This window comes from Mauremys mutica, chromosome 6 (genome assembly GCF_020497125.1).
Source record: "Mauremys mutica isolate MM-2020 ecotype Southern chromosome 6, ASM2049712v1, whole genome shotgun sequence".
Lineage (NCBI taxonomy): Eukaryota > Metazoa > Chordata > Testudines > Geoemydidae > Mauremys > Mauremys mutica.
The window spans coordinates 20,517,195-20,542,336 of NC_059077.1; the positions used below are offsets into that span (position 1 = coordinate 20,517,195).

A 25,142-nucleotide genomic window follows, 5' to 3' on the forward strand; every position below is an offset into this window, starting at 1 on the left:
GCTGGTGCTAGCTAACCCCGGAAAGGTGCAGATGGTGGAGAATATTGTCCTAGAGCAATTTATCCAAACTCTCCCAGTCAGGAGATGGGAGTGGGTGCAGAGATGTCACCCTAGCACACTGTTGGAAGTGGTAGGAGTCATGGAAAATTACCTGGCTGCCGAAGAGCCAATTCCCCAGACATCCTATGGTGAAGGCCTTAAAATTAGGCTGTTGCCAAATGTGAAGGGCCACGCATGATGGAAAGAACAGGGCACAGGTGACCACCAGCTGGGGCGGGGTCCAAGTCCCTTTCGAGGCAGAGACTACGAGGCTGAATGATAGCACCCCAAGACACAGAGGCCTGGAAAGCCAAGGAGTGCAGAAGCTAAGACTCCTCCAACTGGAACAACTGCAGCGGAGGAGAGTTGGACAGTGGCCCTCCCAGTGAGCAGTAGCTTCGAATGTGGGCAGCACGGCTTTATAGATTGTAGCTACAAGCAGGCCTGGACAACCACCTCTAGAGCCTGCAAACAGGCAGGGCTGGCTCCAGGCACCAGCTTAGCAAGCAGGTGCTTGAGGCGGCCACTCCGGAGAGGGGCGGCAGCTCCAGCTATTCGGCGGCAATTCAGTGGAGGGTCCCTCAGTCCCAGTTGGAGCAAATGACGTCCCGCTGAATTGCCTCGGATCGCGATCGCTTTTTTGTTGTTGTTGTTTTTTTTGGCTGCTTGGGGCAGCAAAACTCCGGGAGCCGGCCCTGCAAACAGGGGCTGTCCAAGATAATGGGCCCAGTGAGGGTCTATGGGATTGAGGCACTTGGCCTAACAGATTCTGGGTGCAGACAGACCCTTGTGAGGGAAAAGCTAGTTAAGTCCATGGGATGCTGTCCAACATGATCTTCATATAGTGTGCACGTGAAGACGTGCACCCTTACCCAACAAAGGAGATACAGCAGACAGTGGGGAGCCATACTGATATGCTCCATGGGTGGTGGGGGAGAGAGGGAGTGTGTCTCTCTTGCCTACCCTGTGGACCTCGGACAAGACTGGAAGTACTTCAGCAAAGTCTTGCAGGTGCAGGAAAGAGACCCATCCCTAGGGTTGACCATAACTCTGATGCTGTGGAAGGAGCCGGGGCCACAAAACTGGCTGATGCAAAAGTGTGAAAAGATCCAGGGGAAGGGACCTCACAACAGGCAGAGGAGCCCCTGAGAGTCCATCAGGACTCACGAACCCTGTGGGTATGGAATGGCTGACCCAGAACAAAGAATTCATTAGGGAACAGAAGAGAGAACCCACCTTGTGCCAGGCATATGAAAAGTTGGCAGCTGTCAACAGGGAGGTAGTTGAGCCACAGGGGGCATGACAATGGTCACGCTTTGAGTTGAGGAGTGACCCCCAGACCACAAAGTCCAGGCCCAACTCCTGGTACCCTGACCCTTTCAGGGAGTTACTCTGGCTCATGCACTTAGTACCATGTGCTGGCCACCTGGAAAGGGAGAAAACAATGGAAAGAATTACCAGCTGGTTGTATTGGCCAGGTATCCACCAAGACCGGTGATTATAAAATGCTCAGGGAGATCAGAGAGTCCACAAAGGCAGAAAATGCAATAAAAATAGGGTATTTCAACTATCCTCACACTGGGTATATGTCACCCCAGGAGCTCTGAAGGATCTCAAATATGAAACTGCAGAACTATTAACTGGTATGTAACCTATCACTTAAATCAGCCTCTGCACCAGATGACTGGAGAATAGCTAATGTTACAATTTTTTTAAAAGGCTCCAGAGGCAATCCTGGCAATTACAGGCTGGTAAGTCTAACTTCAGTACCAGGCAAATTGAATGAAACTACAGTAAAGAACAAATTTATTAGACACACCCATAAACACGATATGTGGGGAAGAGTCTATTCGGCTTTTTTATACAAAAGCATGCCTCATCAATCTATTAAAATTCTTTGAGAGTGTCAGCAAGCATGTGGATACCGGTGATCAAGTAATTATAATGCACTCGGACTTTAAAAGAGCCTTTGGCAAGTTCCCTCACCAAAGGCTCTTAAGCAAGGTAAGCAGTCAAGGGATAAGAGAGAAGGTCTTCTCATGGATCAGTAACTGGTTAAAAGATAGGAAACAAATGGTAGAAATAAATGATCAGTTTTCACAATGGGGAGAGGTAGATAGTGGTGTTCCCCAAGGCTTTGTACTGGGACCAGCACTGTTCAACATATTCATAAATGATCTGGAAAAGAGGTTGAACCATGAAGTGGCAAAATTTTCAGACAATACAAAATTAATCAAGATAGTTAAATCCAAAGCCAACTGTGAAAGGGATCTCACCAACCTGGGTAACTGGGCAATAAAATGGCAGATGCAATCCAGTGAGAAATGTGAAGTAATGCACATCAGGAAAAATAATCCCAACTATACATACAAAATGATGGGGTCTACATTAGCTGTTACCACTCAAAAAAGAGGTCTTGTAGTTATAGTGGATGGTTCACTGAAAACATCCACTCAATGTGCAGTCAAAAAATCTAAGAGAATATTAGGCACCATTAGGAAGGGCATAGATAACAAGACAGAAAAGATCAAAATGCCACTATATAGATCCGTTGTATTCCCACAACTTGAATAGTTCATACAGTTCTCAAAAAAAGATATATTAGAATTGGAAAGAATACAGAGAAGGGCAACAAAAATGATTTACAGGTACAGAACAGCTTCCATACAAGGAGAGACTAAAAAGATTAGGGCTGTTCATCTTAGAAAAGAGATGACAAAGTGGGCATATGATTAGGTCTATAAAGTCATGAACGGTGTGGAGAAAGTGAATAAGGAAGTGTTATTTATCCCTTCACATAACACAAGAACCAGGAGTCACCCAATGAAATTAATAGGCAGCAGGTTTAAAGAAAACAAAAGGAAGAACTTTGTCACATGGTGCTCAGTCAACCTGTGGAACTAATTGGCAGGGGATGTTGTGAAGGCCAAAAGTATAACTGAGTTCAAAAAAGAATTAGATAAATTCATGGAGAATAGGTTCATCTATGGCAATTAGCCAAAATTCCCGATGCTCCAGGTGACCCTAAACCTTTGACTGTCAGAAACTGGGACTGGATGACAGGGTGTAGATCACTCAAAATTGCCATGTTCTGTTCATTCACTCTGAAACATCTGGCACTGGCCACTGTCAGAAGATGGTACTGGACTAGATGGACATTGGTTTAATCTAGTATGTTTTTATGTTCTTAAAATTGCAGATTAATGGATTTTTTATATATCACAGCTGGTCTAACCAATCTCTTTTGTAGAATAGGGCCAGATTCTAATACCCATACTGATGCTGAATAGCACTTTATTCCACATGCGGTCCTTTGACTTCAGTGCGGGTGCTCATAGAGTAAGGTGCTACTCAGCTTGAGTAAATTATCTAACTCTGCCCTGTACTTGTTCAATAATATTATTTGGTTTGGAGACTAGTGTGAATTCCTTTTATTAAACAAAATAACTGCAGTATCTCAACTTTATTGATCTTCACCTTTTCTGTTTAGTAGGTGGCTTTTCACTGATTTAGGGTCGGATTCTGACTCGTATTAAAATCAACTGGAGTTCTTCCATTGACAGTGCTTGGAGTTGAACTGAGATTGGCTTTTATCTGCAAATTGCTCCAATACTGACAATAAGTAAAGTTGCTTGCTTTATCCCAAATCAAAGCCTCCTCGCTGTGCTTGTAGCCAGCTCATTATTCTACTACACATAGTATGCAACCCACAATAAAAGGAACAGATGCAGAAAACCCTCTAATGTACATCTATAATTAATAATACATGCTTCAAAAACTGGTGCCTAATTCAGTAAACACCTATTCTGGTGTGGGTATACTGGCAAGTTTCTGTATAGAAGGTAGACACTGTTTCATGGTGGTTTCATGATCTTGATTGTGTTCAGAATGTAGTAAAATATTTAAAATTAATTAATCTACGCAACAGATTGGGTGGAAAATATTGAATGGTTTATTGCCTCTTCCTCTGAAGTATCTGGTGCTGGCCACTGTTGGAGACAAGAGGCTAGATTAAATGGGCTTCGGGTCTGATCCTCTATGGCAATTCCTAAGGTTTAAACTGTCCCAGATTAGATTCCTCAGAACTGAATGCTCAGAAGGAGTTAAGTGCCTACATCTCTGTTTTAGGCACTAATGTCCCACAAAACTCCCACTGAATCCCTGTAGGTGCCTAAACTCACTTGGCGCTTAACTTTTAACAGTAAAAGTTTCCTGGGCACCTGTTTCTGTCTCGAGCCATGCACATTCCTGCCACCCCGGTGTGCAGACACCTATCTCCCACCTAAGCCCCAGAGTGATTCACAAGCCAGGGGAAGATAGGTGTTTGTCTGCCTAACTCACCTTAGGTGCCCAGTCCTTTAGGCGTGCTCAGAGTCTGCCTACTGGAGCAGGCCCCCATAAGCATGCTTATGCAAAACAGCCTGGGTGGGCAGAGGACCTCAATCATAACTTTTAGCCCACTGGCTAGAGTACTCACCTGGGATGTGGAAGACCTCCAGTTCAAGTCCCCCCTCCACCTAAGGGGGGGAGACAAGGGATTTGAACAGGGATCTGCTACCTCTCAGGTGAGTGCTTAAACATTGGGCTAGGGGATATTTTGATATAGGAAGCCCCTCAAACTCTCCAGTTGAAGCTGGATAAGTAATGAAAGACTCACTGGATTGCAGGGACTGGATTCCCCCATCTCCTAGGTGAGTGCTCTAAGCACCAGGCTATAGTATAGACTCATTCTCATTCTTGTGTGCGCGCTCTCTCGCTTCCTTTTTAGGAGTCATTTGGGACAGAGAGAGTGACAGCACATCAGAATATCCCATAGCCCAATGGTCAGGGCACTCACCTGAGAGATCCTTGTTTAAATCCCTTCTCCCCCTTATGTGAGTGGGGGACTCGAAATGGCGTCTCCAACCTCCCAAGGGAGTGCACTGATCTTTGGGCTAAAAGTTACAAGGGCGGTCATCCTCCTTCCCAAAACAGTATCAATGCAGTCACTCAAAAGAGTGGCTCCTCCTGGCACATAGGCGCCGACTCCATGGGTGCTCCAGGGCTGGAGTACCCATGGGGAAAAATTGGTGAGTGGTCTGCACCCACCGGCAGTTCCTCCCCCTGCCCCTCTGCCCCAGCTCACCTCTGGCTCCGCTCCACCTCCACCTCTTCCCCTGAGTGTGCCACATGCCCACTTTTTCCCCTGGCTCCCAGCGCTTCGCGGCGGCAAGCGCTGGGAGTGGGGAGGGGGGAACATAGCATGCTCAGGGAGAAGAGGTGGGACTGGGGCGGGGATTTGGGGAGGGGTCCAATAGGGGCAGGAAGGGGGCAGAGTTGGGGTGGGGACTTTGGGGAAGGGGTTGGAATGGGGGCGGGGCTGGGGGGGTGCGACCACCCACCGGCGCCAGGAAAAGTTGGCACCTATGTCCTGGCATACAGAGAGAGGCACCTCCCTGCACCCCAGAGTTAGGCACATCTCTCTCAGAGAAGGGTGGGGCTCAGCACATAAGCCTCTGGTTGGCATCTCCCATTGGCTGACTTAGGCAACTCCTCACCTAGCCTTCTGGCTTTTGTGAATCACTTTCTAAGGTGCCTGTTTCTCCCAGTCTTTATTCTACAGGGAGCCTCAGTGCCTACCTCAGGCTTTTTTAATCTCAGTGATTTTTCCAGGCGCCGAAAAGTTAGGCACTGTAACACTCAGCATCACAATCCCTAAATCCTTTTGAACATTCAGTCCTAAGTCATTAGGGTAAAACTCTCAAAAGCACCTATATTCCTATTTACTGGCGTAAGATCAGACCAGCTGAGTATGTTCATCGTATGTTAAGTTATGCTCTCAAAAATTCTGCATTGCAATGTTGTTAATGGGATCAGGAGATTAGAAGTCGTGGAAAGAGAAATGAGGATGGTATGAAATCCCTGATCAGGGAACCATTTCCAGTGCTATTTACTAATTCAGTGTCTTTAACAACTGTCAGCTGACGGGAAAGGGAGAAATTTAATGAACTGACACTTGGTGACCCAACTTCAGGAAAAGACTTTACTTAATGCTTCCCGGAGGGGATTTGCTTTATGTTTACTTCATGCTTCACAGAAGAGACATTTGCACAGTCACTTAATCAAACCACCACTTCCCCACAAAATTACTGTAGACAGCAGTCAAGCCCATGAGAATGAGGAGTTGCACTGAGCGTGCTTAGAACATCCCCTGCATATTGGCTCTTCCTTGGTTTATTGAAAGTAAAGGGGCCAGGGATTCCTGAATCCATCCTTAGAAAGGATCTCAGACAGAGAGGGAAAGCCGTGGGTGAAATCTATGGCCTTGGGCACGCTCACGCACACACCTACACCCACACCCAATGAACTGACCAACCCTGGGTAGGGTAAAGGACAAGCAGGCCTCTGATGTGAGCACAAATTCCCTGCCACATACTAAATAGTCAACAGGAGTTGCCACCTGCAGGTTATGGTAAGAGAGAGAGAGGAGACACATGTCCTGAAAGGGTTGATTAGTTATTTAAAAACAAAAATGGTCCCCAAACCCTCTCCTTTCCCTATCACCAGTAGCCAGGAGAGGCAGCCATAGCCTAGGGCTGTAATAATTCCTATCTCCTGCAGGGACGGAGACAAAAGAGCACTGCTGCTGGGGGAAGTCCATTCGTGTGAGTTATATAATTCCCATCTTTGGAGGTGAGCAGCTTTACCTTGTCCCTGAAGAGACTGGCTTAGTGAGCAGCCAGAATGTGGGTTCACATGCCCAAGGCCACATACTTTCTAATCTGGATGGGCTCCATTGGTAGTAAAAGTTGGTCTTGGAGGTATTATGCCAGCAAATTAATTTGTGCTTTGTTGCCATTGGCAGCAGCAGCAAAATCTGCACAAGGATTTATGTTCAATGAACCTGAATAATTTAAAATACTGCTGAATAATACCTAGCTAGCTTTTCTCTTTGCCACTGTGAAGATTTAGGGAGTGACAATGAAAGATACTGTTTATGAACCAGATTTTTAAACAGCAGCCTCCCCTCTTGTGCCGGCAATCATTTTCAAGTGTAATTTAGGTCACTTTGACATAAGGGCTTGTTTTCTTGAGAGGCAGTGTGGCCTATTGGCTAGGACAGTGGACTGAGAACTCAGGAGACCAGAGGTTGATTCCCAGCTCTGCTACTGGTTTGCTGAGTGGCCTAGGGAAGTCATTCCATTGTATGGTGCCTCAGTTTCCCCAGCTGTAAAATGGGGATAACGATGCTGATCGCCTATGGAGGTATGTATCCTCATTACCACTCAAGTCTAAGTTATCTACATTCTTCCCACAGCAATTTTGAAGGTGTAAAAGGGAGTTCTGAGTGAATCTAGGCAGAAAATCAGGCCCTATATTTTTAATTTCAAGATAACGGTCTCCCTTTGTTCCCTGGGGTTGATGTGTCAGTGTGGTGAGTCACTACAGGGAATGCCAGCATGGCATATAGGAGCTGATGTAATGAGCTGATCATTGGGAAATTCAAATCAATTTAGTTTACTGAAAGCTTCAGTGGAAAAGTTCATGGTTTCTAGGTTAACCACCTTTGATCTGTTTCATCCTTTTTTAAAAAAAAAGTTAATTTTTATCTTCCCACTACTCTGAACTACTGGCCAGTCATAGATAATATTTAACTACTAGCCACTGACTCATTTGGGTCACAGGTACTTTCCCCTCTGTGTGTATTTGGGGTCTATATCACTATTATGCTTGTACTGCATATGACTTACCTTTGTCTGTAATACCATGCTAAAAGAGCTAGGTGAAACTATGATTTTGCTTTACAGGGTATTCTACAGTCCTTTTATTTTGGTTCATGTGCATTCATGGCTCTTGAATAGCATGATACATTTTGAGTAAAGATCCAAACAAATAAGCAAAAATCAGCTGAAGTGATCAAGATTTGCATGCTTTAAGTCATAGAGCTTCTCTACCGATTTCCATGCAAAGCTGTAGGGCCAGATCCTTAGCTGATGTAAATCAGCATAGCTCCATTTAAATCAATGGGCCATAATGATGAGTCAGATTTGATTATTTCAATGGAGCTATGCCTGTTCCACATCTGAGGATCTGGCCCATAATTTTGACCCAGGTTTTGTGAATATCGGTAACCCAAGACCAATTGTTGGGTTTGTAACAGGATACAAAGGTTTTTCCATAGGCGAACTATCCAGATCAAAAGTGGTTTTATTAGTCCCAAGTTTATTTTATCATACACCATAGAAGATAGAGCTGGAATAAAACCATAAAGGCACTAGTCATTAATGCAGGATGTTTCCTTACATTATTGACATTGGCCTAATAGTTAAATTCTTAAATCCTGCAGGAAAAATCCCTTTGACTTCAAATATGTGCCTTGCTAAGGACTGCAGAATCAGGCCTTTCTTGAATCCCTCCAGGGCTAGTGCCTCCACTGTCCCCTTTGGCAAACTCTGCATATCAGTGTCCCATGTTTCAGTGAAGAATGTCTGCTTCCCAACTCCTCCTCCTTTTCAGTTTTGAGGGCCCAATCCTCAAATCAGTCAACTCAACGGACTGCTGTTGGCTTCAGTTGGAGTTGTGGCATGCTAGTTGCAGTGCATGCAGCTTGCGTATGTTGGGGGTGTGCACTGCCCCTTGAAATGGAGAGCAGTCTCTCTCCAGGCAGCAGTGGCAGCTGCCATTTTGTGCTCAAGTGCAGCCTGCACGCTGTGCGCGCGCTCGCTCGCTCTCTCTCTCTCTCTGTTTTATTTGTTCTGTTCATATAAAAAAATGATTATTCTGATTGGAAGCATATGAAAAAAAACCAAATCCTGGCAAACCTCATTTAGGTGATGTAAATGGGAGCACTACCCCACAGTCTCAAAATCGAATTGAATGGTGGAACTAGCTTTTTAAAGTCTGGCATAAACGAACACAGCCGTTTTCCCCAATTGTGTTTTTAAGCTTTCTCCAGGCTGCCCTGGAAATGAGCTTTACTGTGCACAGGGTGGCTTTATGCAGATAAAGTCTGAGCCAGCTCAGATACACTGAGGACCTTTTCAGTTAGCATTTCCCTCCTTCCCCCAAGAGTGTTCCCATCCACTACTCCTTTGGGGTCATATCCCTCTCACACTGGGTGGGGGAATTGCCTAATACTTCATTGTTTGCCCCAGCCAATTTATTTTGCATGTACAGTATGGAGTTGAGGGCTTTACTCAGAAAGACAATGCTCAATCCTCTCCTTGCCAGGTTCTGGGCTGGTTCAATTCTCCCTATTGGAGAACCTAACCTTTAGCTTCTAGATCATAATGTCATGCTTTACCTCTTTGAAAGTATTGTGAAAAGCCCCTATTTCCTGCCTTGGTAGTAGTTTATTAACTCCTTCAATCAGTACAATATTTTTCATGTCCTACCCTCACCCTTCTGTCTCCTCTTTTCCTCACAGCATATGACCTGAGGTCCATCTGTTTCTTTTGTTGTATCTTCCAGTGTTTACATAAGGCAAATAATATAAAAGGATTTTCCTGCTTTCACCTGTGGGACAACTTTAAGCTTCTTATAGACTTAGAGCGACCAAAGTCAGTGAGATCTGTTCATATGTATCTGAGGATAGAATTTGTCCCACATATTTATGTATGGTGTTTATGTATGTATTTCATCATGCTTATCTGCTCCTGGATCACATTTAGTGACCTTTAACCAATCCAATTAGCTTTCTCCAGGAATTTCAAAACAATTTGGCATTTTATTTCAAAGAACGGGAGCAGGAACAGCCAGTCCTCAGTGAGGATGTTTGCAATTCTCTCTCAAATTATCACCCAGTATCCATGTGCAGTGGTGAAAGCCTTTACTTTATTAGCTTTAATGGCTCATTTAAAATTGTAGCACAGAGTTTCTCGGAAAGGAACTTTTACTCATGAGCACACTCCCAGCAGTCACTACCTAGTGACACTTCCCTTCTGAAAAATAACAGCATACTAAAAATCTGTTAGAGTTTAGAGAAATTACAGCTCATAAAATACATTCTAAATAAATTATTACTTTTTGCTTGTCTTCTATCTGCTGTTTTACAGTTAAGTACAAACCTTTCCCATCATACCAGATACTTCCCATAAGCTTGAAAAACAGGTTTGAATTTTCAGAATTGCACCCAGAATTGGCACATACAGTTATGGTAACTGTACAGGTAAGTCATACACACATTTTTGCACAAGTGCCATTCTGAAAATTTGGACAGCCTCTTAAATGTACTGTGCTCTCCAGTTAGCATGTTAATCATTATTATTTCTTCTCTGTATTACCTGGCTGGCACCTACACATCCCAACCAAGCAACCAAGAGTGGCTCCATTATATAGTGGCTATACAAACACAGAGTAAGAGAGAGGCCCTGCTCCCCAAATGTTTAGAATCTAAATAGACAAAGGATGGGAAGGGAAATGGAGACACATTGCCATGCAGTGACTTGTTCATTGTCAAACACAAGGTTAGTAGCAGAGATGGGATTAGAATGCAGGGCTTTTGATTCACAGGATAGTGCCCCAACTGCTAAACCATGCTGCCCCCCGGAACAGGTAGATGCAAACAGCTGCAGCTGAAGATACAGGAATATATTTCAACTAGGGCATATTTATCTCACAATAATTGTGATCCCATTATTAGAATATATCTCCGTTCTCTTTCTGCTGTTATTATCTAATCTTTATACTGCAGAATCCAGAGCCCCATTGTGTAAGGTTTTGCAGACACACACATAGAAGACGACATGGTCTGAACTCTCAGAGTGCAATCCTGGTCCTGTTAAAGTCAATGGACATTTTTGTTTGTCATTTGGTGATTGGCCAGGTTAGGTGAAAACAGTTCACGCAAATTTCCCAGAATTATGTTCCCGTGAAAGCTCAGTAGTGATAAACTGGGGCTACCCCGTGCAGTTGCATTGTATAGGGTGAACCCCTCTCTTCATCATGGTGTATCCATGAAGGAGGAAGCCAGGACATAGTTGCTGTGCATCCTTGAGCACTAGGGGGCTGGCAATGCGCTAGCAGGTGCTTCACTTCAGTAGGACTTAAACTGCTTAAGTGCTTTGCTGAATCAGGACCTAAGTGGCTTGTCTGGCCAATGCGGCTAGTTGTGCTCTTCACCCTCATAGTCCCCAATGGGTACATGGCAAGTTGATTTGGGGGTGTGGCAGGTTCCACCCCTGGTACAACAACTGGATTTAGGAAGCAGGTGGTTGGGGCAGCTCCCACTTTAAAGGTGATGTAGGGAGCAAAGGGGCTTGTCATTCATTGCTTGCAGTATTCTGTCCCCACTCCCCCTTTCCTGGTGCATCTCTGGATGCATAAGCTAGCGCTTAGCCTCTAGACTTCGTTCTTCTTTGTCTTGTTCCAATCTCTGAATTCCTGCCAAATGTGTTAACATTATTCGTTTGCGTCAACACTCCCTCCCCCCGAATCTTCTTTTTTAAAAAATGCAACATGATGCAATGAATTTGCAGAATGTTTTCTGTTTTCTCATTTTAATACACAGGAAAAAAGAACATTACAAAAATGTATCATTGGTCTCTCGCATCATTAAAAATGCTAGGGTTATGAGTGGGGGGAAATGATCCTTAGAACATAGATGTAATCATTAAAAATAAAAGAATGCTGAGACCCAGCAGTGGCGCTCCTCTCTTCAGATATAATGCAATTAAACTCATTCTTTCCTTCTCTCCCCATTTACAGACGTACTTGGTATTATGTTACAATAATGCCAAGCGACCCCCGTTGTGCTAGGCACTGTACAAATACATAGTGGGAGACAGTCCCTGCCCTGAATGATGGAAGGAGAAACAGAGACTTGCTCGACATCAAAGAGAAGGAATGTCTCTAGAGTGGTCTGTCACTGTACTAGTACATTAAGGGCTTGAGCCTGCTGGGCACTTGACCACTCTTCCAAAGTGAGTGCGTCATTACCCAGTGGCCACTTTACGGTGCTTCGGCAGAGTAAAGGAGCCTTAATGTCGGCATAAATTACATTGCACCCGCTTTTAGGCCCCTGTACGCTGTGAAAATGGTGCCCAGTGGTCTTAGTGTAAATGAGCATTCCAGCCCCAAACTGCAGGGTGCGTAATGCCACGTAGGCTTGTTCCCTAGCTGCCACGTGTGCCATGTGAAGAGTCCGTGTTATCTGCTCACCCATCCGCATGCCAGCAGCTATAGCCCATCTTATTTTCATATTCTTTTTAGCTGAGAATAAGTAATTTTAAAAAACCTTTTCTAATGAAACAAACAAAAAAACCCAACAACAATAACAACAAAAAAGAATTAAGGATAGTAAAGCACAGGCAAGCTCAGCACCGGGCAGTTTGTTGGGCTCAAAATGTAACTTTGGCGTATGGTGCAGTAGGTCCCAGGCTCAAATCCTATGCTAGTCCTCAGGAAGGTGAAATATATGGTACCTTTACTTTTGGAATTTGTGTGATGATCTGGTGGTTAAGGCTCTAAACTGTGACTCAGGAAACCTGGGTTCAATTCCTGTTTCTCCCACACTCTTCTTGTGTGAACATGCATAAGGCTAATATGTGCCTCAGTTTCCCTATCTGTAACACGGGGATGATACTTCCCTACCTTGTAGGAGTGTTGGGAAAATAAAATCCATTAAGGACTGTGGGGTACTCGGGTTCTTTGGGTATGAGAGTCACATAAATACCTCCACAGAGCAATGAACTTAAACAACAAAAGGTTAACACACAGATCTGTGCAGGAAATGGTAACATTAGCATTGGCCAGGAGGTCTGAGATGGGCCTTGCTCACTGGAGGTCAGATTTAAACAATTAATGTAGATATTGAGGCTGAATTAACACTCTTCATCTGAGAAAGAGTTAAGTAAACACAGAGGGCAGTTCTTTTTTGATGTGTGGTTGCAATATCACTTTTTAAGAAACACTGTTTCAAGTCAGGGTAATACAACTATTCCCTCCCACCAATCCACTTTCTCCCCTCTCCACCTACCCACACACACACTACCCCAAGGGAGGAGGAAAAACCGGATTTTCAAGGTTTTTTCCCTCGGTCTGTTTGACTAAAGGTGACTCCTGCTTAGTGGACAGAGGGCCATCCCCCACTGATCAATATTTTAATGTGACTTATCAGAAAGAGAATGAATTGTTTACTTAAAAACTCAGGATCCCATAAAGGGCAAGGGAAAAGTGTCCACTGGAAACAGAAGTTCTGGACGCCTGCCTGCTGCTGTAAATTCATAACAAGGAAGCCTAAAACTCAAAGAATCAGAAGACAGTGGTGTCCAGCAAAACAATGCGTTAGAACCAAAACTCCAACAAAGGCACAGCCAGCAGTTATGCAGGATGGTAAGTGCTTTCCTGGATATCTTTCAAGTGAGCAAAATGAAACAAACTCTTCAGGTGGGGGGATGTACTGATAAAAATTTGAGTACAAAAATGATTTCAAATGCCAGTGTTATGCATCTGCTACACTAAAATGTTCTTGCAAGTCTGTTGCCCCTCAACACAGATGAAATGGATGTTGTATTATAGTTGTAGGATCTGTTCCTGCACCTTTTAAGTCAGTGAGAGTTTTTCCTGTAACTTCAGTGGGTACAGGATCAAGCCTATAGACATCCTAAATGCTTATTGTAAAAATAATGATGCTAACGTGCTTGGTTAGACTTTACTAGTCTTGAGGATTAGATACGTCTTGAGAGTTTAGATACATGAAAAGGCTTTAAAAGTACAGTAAGTACAGTATTTCTTTTCCTTGCAATGGTGTTCTGCATTGAAGAGCTCCATGCTTTAAACCCAAAGCCACCAGAAGAGAGGCTGAATGTGGAAAGTTTGTGGTGCTACAGCATTTACATTCTGCTTCTACCCTGTGCCAACGTGTCACCCTCTCCTTGCCTTTGCTCTTTACTCTGTTGCACTATTTTAACAATCTCAACCCCTCAGGAATCAATTATCTTCTCTATTCTCTGTCACTACCTATTGTTTCCAGAACGATTTCTGCTGAACTGCTGGGAGTTCCTATGCATGGATAGTGGGGCTTTGAGCATGCCTCACTTTCAGTCACATTGCTTGTCTGAAATATTATTTTAACTTTTATATTGCAGTAGGGCCTAGAGGCCAGCTATCCTGGGGCTCCAATGTGCTAAGCACTGCACATATATATAGTGCATGACAGTCCCTGCACTATATATATGTGAATTAGAACCCAAATTTCAATATCACTGTTTGCATCCCTTTTGTACTCACTTTTCACTAATAATGTGAGGGAAGGTTTGTTTGTGAGAATGGAAAATAAAATTCAGGTCCATAGCTAAAAATTTGTACCATGACAAAGTGAAATTTTGTTTTGGATATAACTGGGAATCTACCATCTAAACTAAGGCCCCTTTATCAACTTATATAACTGCGTGACAACAGAAGCAACAGCAGCCTCCTGGTGTTGTGTACAGGGTATGTTACAGCCCGCTCTTTCTCCCAGAGCTTGCTCCTTCTTAGCAGTAAGGTTAGGCATATCTGCCACCCTGCCTGATAGCAATGTGCTGTGCTGGCATTCACCTACACAGCTGTTTCCTGCTACAGATCGTGAAGGCTCCACAGTAGATACAAAATAAACTAAGGATGATCAATACATTGAAAAAGGAGCCATTCCCACCCATTCATTTGCAGATCACATATGTGCACAAAAATGGAGATGACACAATAGTTATATTGATAAAACAAAAAAGAGAGAGAGGTCTGGCACATTAACTGGCAGGGTTAGGTTGTCTTATGGGCCGTCCATCTGCTAAGGACTGACTGACAACTTGACTTGTATTCTCAGTAGAAATGTGCTCTGGTTTAATTAAATCAGTTTAAAAATCAGTCTAGTTAAACTGGTCCAAAGCCCAAAGGTTAGACTCACTTAAGTTTTGCTTAAATCAATGTATTTTAGGTTGGTAACTCACTGATGCAGATGAAACTGATTTCAGCAAGGATTTCAACAGATGAAGAGTGTATGTATTTGGGGCTTGTACTGGCTTAACTAGATCAATATTTAAACCAGTTAAACAAATAGTTTCCAGAAAAGATGGAACATTTGTGTGGATGAAACAATTGGTGGCAGGTTTCCTGGATGGAGCCAATTGTGGAAAAAAGCTTTATTAGAGTTTTTCCATTAATTGAATGAATTTAGAGTCAGGCCCATCATGTCTAGCAATTGCTGGTCCTTCCTAAATGACGATAACATATTGATTTATACTTGCCCAACAAATACGTCTCATATTTTCACCAACTATTTAAGATTCCCAGTGAGTGAGTTTGTCCTAAAATTAAATCTAGGCCTCTTTTACTCTTCTACCCCATTGTAGGCCATCAGGTATACTCTATGAGATGTTCACCTACTAAGGCCTGGTCTACACTAGGGGGGGGTGTCGATGTAAGATACGCAATTTCACCTACAGGAATACCGTAGCTGAAGTCGATGTATCTTATTCCGACTTACCTCCCGTCCTCACAGCGCGGGATTGACGGCCGCGGCTCCCCCGTTTACTCCGCTACCGCCGCTCGCTCCGGTGGAGTTCCGGAGTCGACGGGGAGCACATTCGGGGATCGGTATATCACATCTCAATGAGACGCAATATATCGATCCCCGATAAATCGATCGCTACCCGCCGATACGGCGGGTATTCTGGACGTACTCTAAATAGCTCTGAAGCTGCTAATAAAATCCCTATGTCAAGATAGAACAACTATCGAGAAAAATCACAGCAATCATCCAAAGGGGGCACTTAAAACATTCTTCACACATGTATTTCTGGTGCTCATGTGTTAGGTGTATTAAAAACATTTAGGCAACTGGACAGATCAAAATTTGCTAATATGTTCCTCCATGTATGCATTGCATCTCTGATATGTGATGCCATAGTAGGCCCCTGTAATTAACAGGAAATAACCACTGGATCTCTGCTATCATGGTATGGCAATTGTTGCTAAATGCTGACATTTAAAATGGCGACTGTTGTGTAGGAACACGTGTGAAATGTGATGGTTTTCTGTATCCATATTCCATGCCTCTTATGGGGCACACGCTTGTGCAGGGTTTGTGTTTTTACAAGCAGCTGCTGATATAGACTCGCAGAGGATGGGGAATCTGGCAGGTGACTATAAGGGACACATAGCGTATGTGAGGGTGTGTGCATTGTTGGTTTTGAATGTAAAGCCACTAAAGGAAAATAAATCACTTTAACAAGAATGTAAGGGCAATGTGCACTATGGGGGTGTGATTTCTAAAACGCACTAATATATTGCTCATTAATTTGTCCCTGTAGACCTGCTGGTATGCACTAAAGGTTCTCTAGTGTGCGTTAACATAGTGCTCTTTGAAACAGTGCTATGCTGAAGTGCATTAGGGAACATTTAGTAAACATCAGCAGGATCTACATGGACCAACTAAGGGCAGGTCTACCCTACCACTTAAATCAATCTAACTTATGTCACTCAGGGATGTGAAAAGACACTCCATTGGGTGACACAAGTTACTGTGACCTAAGCCCTGTCCACTCCGGCACTATATCAGTGAAAGATGGTCTCCCACCGACATAGCTTCCACCTCTCATGGAGGTGGAGTAAGTGTGTCAACGGGAGAGCGCTCTCCTGTCGACATAGTGTGTCTTCACCAGATGCACTACAGCAGTGCAGCTGCATTGGTGCAGCTATGCAGATTTAGTGCTTAGACCTGCCCTAATGTGCAGCACATTAGTATGCTTTAAAAATCACATAGTGAGCATTATCACACAGTGGAGACATACCTTCAGGGAAGAGAGAATGTTCCCTGAATATCCAAAGAATTTCTCCCTCAAACCTTCTCAACTCACTTAACACACCGAGCAATTGCACCCAAGTGCCATAATGATGGGTGAATTAGATAAGATAGAATAGAAGAAATGAAATACTCTAGCACTAGATGCATCAGAATACTCCTCTTGGTCCATTGGTTCTGGCAGCATCTAAAAGCTGCTGGCTTTCTTAATTATGGGTGGAACACAGTTCAAAATGTATACAAGAGGGATATATTTATAGGGCATGTCTAAATGGAGAGGGATAAATTGAATCAGTTATAGAGGTGTTCTGTGTCTTATCCTCTCTCACAAATAAACAGCTCCCTTCACTTCCATGAACAGATCAGCACCCAATCAACACAGTTTTTGGAGCCAGACAATTTAAGTTCTCATTAGCCGTAGCAAACCATTAGGGAATCATACTGCAGCATGCAGCACATATCAAAACCCACCCAGTGCTGTTCAAAATGAGCAATTAATCACACACACTGTGCTGCACCTGAAAGACTTCCACCATCTCTAGAGGGATAAAGGAATCCCATCAAAAGGTGAGAATATATCCTTTTGCTTCCCAGTTCACTGCTCATTTTTTGAAAACTGAAAGAAAAGTATGTTATTGTTATTATTTATGAATAATAAATCATGACGTTGCAGTTACATACAGTACCTTTTATCTGAGGAGATCAGCGATTTACAAACATCTAATGCCCACGACAATCCTGCATAAAGTGTCTTGTGGGTTGATGGTTTCTTTTTTAATCAGGAAAGAGAGAGGAGGAGTAAGAAGAAAAGATGGAGACTCTGAACCCTAACCTTTCCTTCTCCACTCCCCTCTTTTCATGTTTCCCTCATCTATTCCCTTCTTTCTTTTCCTCACACAGGGTGTGGTAGTGGCTCTGCCTGGAGGGCGAGTGAGAAGGACACATCTAGTTTGGTTCACGAGATGGTGGAGGGCACAGTAAGTATCACATGCACTTTAGCACTGAGGTTAAATTGCTCAATAAGCCAGGTCTGAGAGCATTCAATGAACCCCTTGCAGCTAAGGGCCACCACAAATCCCACCATGTTTTGGTGCAAGTGTAAAGTAATTGCCATTGACCTTGCCTTTCCTAACATAAATAGCAACATGAGTGTTACAACAACAACAACAACCAAACCCCCCAAAACCCAGCTTACTAAAACATGATACTCCCCTGCGCTCACACTTCTGGCGCTGAGAGAACAGACACGGGACAGAGGTTAGTCATGTTGCTTAATGAACTATAGGAATTCACTCAGATACTACAGTGACGAATGTGGTGTAAGAACTTGTGCAGAGTAGAACAGAATAGCTGAGGTCTTTCCGTCTCCTGCATCGTCACCATCCTTACAGGTCCTGAAGGGCAATCTGTGCTTGCTGTTCTAACTGTGCAGCCCCATTGCCTGTGTGAAGTCGGTTACCATGGTGATGTATGTAGCATGAAAGCCTAGCTCGAGAGGAAGGGTGGCCTTGTGGTTAAGGCGCAGGGCTGGAGAGCTGGGTTCATTTCCTGGTTTTGCCACAGATTGCTGTGTGACCTTGGGTAAACTGCTTAGTCTCTCTCTGCCTCAGTCCTCCATCTGCAAAAGGGGGAGTAATGGCACTTATTTCACACACCCCAACACATACACACCATTCCCTTTGTCTGTGTTGTGTATTTAGTTTATAAGCTCTTTGATGCATGGACTGCCTCTTGCTATGTATTTGTACAGTGGAGCCCTGCCCTCGGCTGGGGACTCTAGATGCTACTTTAATACAAGTAAATCGTCATCATAAAAATCAAATGGGTTTGAGCAGTGGTAACTAATAGCAACCTAGTGGGCAATGCTTCTGGTGATGTAGGTGGAGGGCTAGAACGCAGCTTAGTCTCCCTTAGCTGTGTTGGATCTATGGGGCTAACAGGAGTAAAAAGAAGAGACTATTTTAGTCACTTGCGGGCTTGATCCTGCCCCCAAGGAAGTAAATGATGAAACTCCCATGGGGTTCAGTGGTATAGGACTGTGCCTTTAGGGCCTGATCCAAAGCCCAGTGAAGTCCATGGTTGGTTACACTTGGCTTTGAATTGGGGACTAAATAAACACAGGGAAAAGCTGTGTGGAGAAAGGAGGTGCCCTTTTCACCTAAAGTGTATTCCAGATTATAACCTCGCTTGAGCAGTGTACAACATTGCAAGGTGCCCGGACTAAACAGTGCTGTAAATGCACGCTGTAGCTTGTCACTGATGTTTCAAACTTGTTTCCATCATTCATGTTTCACTTGTGATCCTTTGTCTGTCTGTTGCAGATCCTCAACGCTGAAGTTTGGGACTTGTCCGTATTTCAGCTCCTACGGACTATTTACTGCCAGAGCTGTGGAGTGTGACAATGGTGTTTGTGTCCAATCTATCAAACGCCATTATCACACTAAATAGCTACTGTTAGATAAGCCATCAGGTCACAGAAGGAAGAGAGCTTTAAGCAATACATTTTCTGGCTGTGATGAGGAATAAAGCAGGTTTGTTCTTGTATGTCATGATGACTGTGCTCTTTTTTATGAGCAATGCTAAAATAATTTACAATAAACAAATACTCTGCTGTACGGCTTCCAGTTGTAAAACTCCTTTTTAAAGTACACATTGTAATGAACTTAATGCTGTCCATTTGCTCTTACCGAGTTATGTTTATATTCATGGATTGTAATGTTTTTATTCAGCAATGCAAGAAGTGGCTGTGAATTCTTCCCTTATTTAGATTTCTGTTAGGTTATAGCTGGCAACCTGCAGCCCCTATTTAAGCAGTGTTGTCAGTATTTAATGCATTTAATTAACATGTTTTGGTCTGGAACATATTCTTCAATGATCTCATTGAAATGATCTCACAAAGACCATTGTGGCAGTGAAATAAATTTGTTTGGAGGTCAGTTGTACAAATACAACACAGTGGAGTCACGATTAAAGAAAATGAATCAGGAGTATTGCTGCCAAATCATCAAACAGACATGACGTTGTCAGAAAAGAAATCCGGGGCCCAGTCCTGCAACCCTTACACAAATAGTGTTTGGGCATTTGAGTCTCATGGAAGTCAATGAAAGCTCTGGGTGCTCAATATCTTTAAAAATGTAGGGTCAGATTATGAGCCCCTTACTCGTGTTGAATAGTCCCTACAAATAGTCCTGTTGAAGCTAACTTGGGAAAGACTATGCTACCTCGCATGACTAATGATGTCACAATCGGGCCCTTATTTAGGTGCCTATTTGTAAGTACCCGAGTTTAAAACATTTGGCTTAGATGCCCAACTTAGCACTTTACACACCTAGGTTTGACTATTGGGCCCTAAGTAAAATGAATGCAGGAAAGAGCAGATAACGATGATCACTGCTTCTGTATTGCAGTATTAGATTAGCAAGTGGTGACCTAAGTAGAGCAATTGCCTTTCATTCATAGCATCTATATGGTTCTCCTTATTAGGGCATGGAAAACTTGTATTTAACACTTGACTTACCTTTTATATAAACACGACATAAATCTGCCACTGCAGCTGCACTACACATCCTTGGACAAAGACAGCTTTGTTCCCGTGTTGGACAAGTATGAAAAATAAATCGTGATGATGCTAGTTTATCTCTTGGTGGATGTTTCCCCCTTTTTAGAGAAAACACCAGCAAGAAAAATTAGGTTGGGCTCATCAGATAACACAGAATGCCAGTAGTGTTCCATCCCAGATGTGATTGCATGTTGGTGTTTATAGGCTAGATCAGTTGTGCATGGTCTGTAAAGATCCTTGCAAGAAAAGCATCCTGCAAGGTAATGAGTGAATATGAATGCAGCATCAGGCTTCCCACAAACAAAGGAAAAGAAACTTTACTCACAGCCCTATACTACCAGTGTGCCATTTCTTCTTGCAGACTTCCTAGCCATTGCTTTTTAGCTGTTTTTGCAGTTATTCGTTCACCCTACTACCAATGCCAAATGACTTCTGATAGCTCAGAGGAGCACGCTGGAACTGTAACACAAAGCAGAAATGGGTCTAGAATGGAAATATTTATTGTTCATGGATACACAACCTGGCTGATTAATTGAAAGTGACAAGAACCCAGGAGAGCTTGCAAATAAATACAGCCTGTGTTTTATTTCACAAATCTTCAAAGGACTGAACATGTGCTAAGGAAGTTTGTCCATTAGATTACCCATAAACAAACGACAGTAGCCCACAAATGGTCCATCTAATCTATGGTGCAAAAATTATGTTGGATAAACATGCTTGGTGTATTCGAAAAGAAAGAAAGGTAAAAATAGTTTTACTTCCTCAAGTTTCTCTCTGCTCTCAGTACACCCCTTCTACCTTCATATCTATCTGTTCCTGTTCCAGTCCAATTGGCTGACGGTCAGGGGTCTGTAAAATCCCTTCTTTCCCTTGTCTTGGTGAGAGAGAACATTACACAGATACATAAAGCTTAAAAAAAAGTTAGTGCTGAGGCATGTTGAGCCTGCAGCCATAGCATTTGGTAGAGTCTGAATTCTCCCCTTCTTCATTACTGTTACTATAGAGTTGTCTTTTGAGAACTACTGGGCTAAGTTAAGAATTAAGTGTTGGGATTTTGAAAGGTACCTGAGGGAGCTAGGCACACAAATCTCATTGGGTACAACTTTGAAAAACTCTTAAGTGACTTAGGAGCTGAAGTCCCATTGAAAGTCATTGGAACTTTGGCTCCTAAGTCACTCAGGGGATGTCTACACTGCAATTAAACACCAGTGGCTGGCCTGAGTCAGCTGACTTGGGCTCGTGGGGCTTGGGCTGCAGGCTGCAAAATAGCAGTGTAAATGTTTGGGCTTGGGCTGGCACCTAATCTCTGGGACTCCACGAGGGGGATGGATCCGAGAAACTGGGCCCCACCCTGAGCCCGAACATCTATACAGCAACTTTACAGCCCCACAGCCTGAGCCCTACAAGGGCCAGCTGTGGGTATTATTTGCAGTCTAGACATACCCCTACGCACTTTTGACAATTTTGCTCATTAACTTGCAATGAGAATTGGGCACCTCATTTCCCTCACGCCCTTTTAAAAATTCCTGCCTACAACGATTTTTAAGGTCAAGTGATCACACGTTTGTACTGGTAAAAAGAGTGCTTCATGCAGTTGTCTTTCACTGAAGCGTAGCATTATCTCTGGAAGAAATTATAGATCAACATTTGTGATTTATCATATAGAAATTACATTGTATTTGCATCTGCAACCATTTCTATTGTTCATCCTCTCTGAACAGAGCATTTTTTGCGAGCTCCTGAAAATTTTGCATTGAAAATGCAGTCCTCGTCCCCGGATGTATTCCCATAAAAATTATTAATGACAATATATCGGATTGGTTTGCGATGTAAAGAGAGAGATACAACCTCATATTAACATTCAGTTTTAGGGTATGTCTACACTGCAAAGTTGTCGACAAAACTTTTGTCTTTCGCAGGTACTTAAAAAAGCCCCCCCTGTGAAAGACAAAGTTTTGCCAACGCAAGTGCGCTCTCCTACCAACAAAGCTAATCCTGCTCGCGGGGCTGGAAGTATTTAGTTGGCAAAAGTGCTAGCAAAGTACCGACAAAGAGCATTTACACACGCTGACTTTTAGTGACAAGGCTGTGTCAACGCAGCCCTGTCGCTAAAAACTGCGTGGTATAGACAAGCCCTTAGTTTAGGCCAGGGGTAGGCAACCTATGGCATGCGTACCAAAGGTGGCATGCAAGCTGGTTTTCAGTGGCACTCACACTGCCTGGGTCCTGGCCACTAGTCTGGGAGGCTCTGCATTTTAATATAATTTTAAATGAAGCTTCTTAAACATTTTAAAAACCTTATTTACTTTACATACAACAATAGTTTACATATATTTTATAGAAAGATACCATCTAAAAGCGTTAAAATGTATTATTGGCACGCGAAACCTTACATTAGAGTGAATAAATGAAGACTCGGCACCCCACTTCTGAAAGGTTGCTGACCCCTGGTTTAGGCACTTGGTAAAAAGAATTCTCCAGACTTCAAACTAGCTGATAATCCTTAATAGTCCCACCACAAGTTGCTCCCCAAGGGACCCTTTAAAATCAGTACTACCCACAGTTTTATGCTTTTCCTCATCAGAACTGCCTGGTCAAAAGCCTTTCCACTTATTGATTTCTTTTGCATTCTGGAAACTTTCAGGGCCACCTGGTGCAGACCATATTAGAGGCAGCAGTTAGAGGCTGATGAGTCTGATCAACAGTGATCCAGCTTCTACCTCAAATTGGGAACAGCTCTTGCAGAGAAGTGCGGAGAAAGCTGCGGGATAAGTACAGTCAGTAAAGGTGGCAAAGTGAGCAATTTTAAGAGAGACAAATGTTCTTGAATCACAGAATCATGGGAGTGGCAAATGGAAAGGACCTACAACATTGTTCCCTAGAGTACATTCTCTAAGTGCTTTTTCCAGGCCACTTTTAAATGGTTTAAAAATTAATGGCGATTTGTATTTTGGAAAAAAAAGCGCTATCCAGGCACCTATTTTAAGCTTTCCTTCTAGTTTAAATTAGTTACAATGTCTTAGAGATGCGGTCGATGATGGCTCCGAGTTTATGGATGTGCGAGGCAGTATAAATGCCTAGCTAGATGCAAACTGTGACCTGAAGAACTCTGTGTAAGCTCGAAAGCTTGTCTCTCACCAACAGAGGTTGGTCCAATAACATATATTACCTCACCCACCTTGTCTAGCTAGATGCAAAGTCTAGATAGCACCTATTGCTGTGGAACTTCATACAAAAATGAAATCCTGAATTGATAAACAATCCCAGAGTTAGTAGCGTTACCCCATTTGACCTGAGCAGTTAGCCAAATTTGGGGTGTGGCAGTTCCAGTTACAAGGAGAAATCTATGACCGAGCCAGCTATTTTCTTTGATGCAGCCATGTTTATTTACAAGTGTTATAAGATTATCCTGTTTCTCTGACACAGGAAGACTCAAACGGCCTGAGACAGTTTCTTTGCTCGCCATCCCAAAGCTGCCTTTCCAGCCAGCGCTCTGTGCCCCAAACACTTTCTTTCTTTGCTTTCTCTCAAGACCATATTACTGCTGTTACTGTCTGACTGCTTGGTTCTCTGGTTGCCTCTGCCTCTGTGTGACCCTCCCCTTGTTCTGTGTCTCTCACACAGATAAGAACAAGCTGGATCAGAGCCTCTCATTTTGAAATCCCTTGGGCCACTGGTTCAGGGTCTACTCCCGTTTTTCATGTGCCGGTGTTTGGGTGCTACTGCTGTTGTTTCAGCCACTTCTGTACAATGGCTTCTTTACATTTCTCTTGAATGAAAGGCATTGGTGATTTCTGGCTCACAACACTAAGGTATAACATAAACTGACCCATAACCCTTGTATTAGCAAAAAACCAATCCCCTCCCCACAACCCTGCTATTGATAAAATCACCTCAGGCTGTGAGTGATTTGCTAGAGCAGTAACCAGAGATCGTGTCTCTTGGAGGTGTTAAACTGGCATTGTTAGCCCTAGCTTAGGTCTGGCATAACCAAGCCGCATGTGGGGCCAGCACTAGACCCCCCTGCTGACGCAGTGCGGGATGGCTCAAGGGGATGCACATCACGCCTGGAGCTGGCAGACCACACCTCCTCTGGGGCCTGACACATGGTGCAGGCAGGGGCACCCCAGGACTTTTTCACATGGTATGTACAACTGAACCACACTCACTTTAGTGGGTCACAGCGTCATTCAAGTTTGGCCCAATGACCCCCTCTGTTGTAATGGAGGGGGCACCAGGTCACGTTTCAGTGAGAGCATTGTGACCTGGCATGTGAGGTTGCAGGGCCAGTCAGGTCTGGGGGCTCTTCCTCCCACGGGTGGCACTGCTCCTGCCAATGGTATGCAATATGTATAAGGTACATACGCCTGTGGGTGCCACTGGACACAGGGCAGAATTGCTCTGGGCAGCTGGGGAACATCTGGTGGGTGTGTGCATTATGGCTCCCTACCCCTTGCATAACAAGACCAGGGGGCCAGGTGACAGTCAGGGCCTCAACTTACTACTCTTTAGAGTGCGGTGTTGCAATCCTCCCTGGCCCTGTGGACGGAGGGAAGAGGGGGGTTCTCTCTGGCTTCAGTCACATAGTCATGCAGTAGAAGGGGCAGGGTTTTGTCATTATCTTTTAGGTTAGCATGCACAGCAACAGGATCAGCCCTGACTAACTGGTAAATTCCCTCTGCATTGTCTCTATTTCTTCATTATGGAAAACAACTGTCTTATTACATCTGTCCTTTGGCTCATTGACAAAAGGCCTGACTGAGTCTCCTGCTTTCAGAGTCGTCA

General features: G+C 43.7%; 1 long non-coding RNA gene across 1 annotated transcript; it reads left to right on the top strand.

Annotated features, from left to right (window-relative positions):
* The first annotated feature begins 13,212 nt into the window (after window positions 1–13,212).
* LOC123373035 lies at window positions 13,213–19,413 on the top strand. The gene is made up of 3 exons (XR_006580531.1): window positions 13,213–13,350; window positions 17,699–17,775; window positions 19,120–19,413. It is a non-coding gene; the product is annotated as an uncharacterized LOC123373035 (long non-coding RNA).
* Window positions 19,414–25,142: the final 5,729 nt, after the last annotated feature.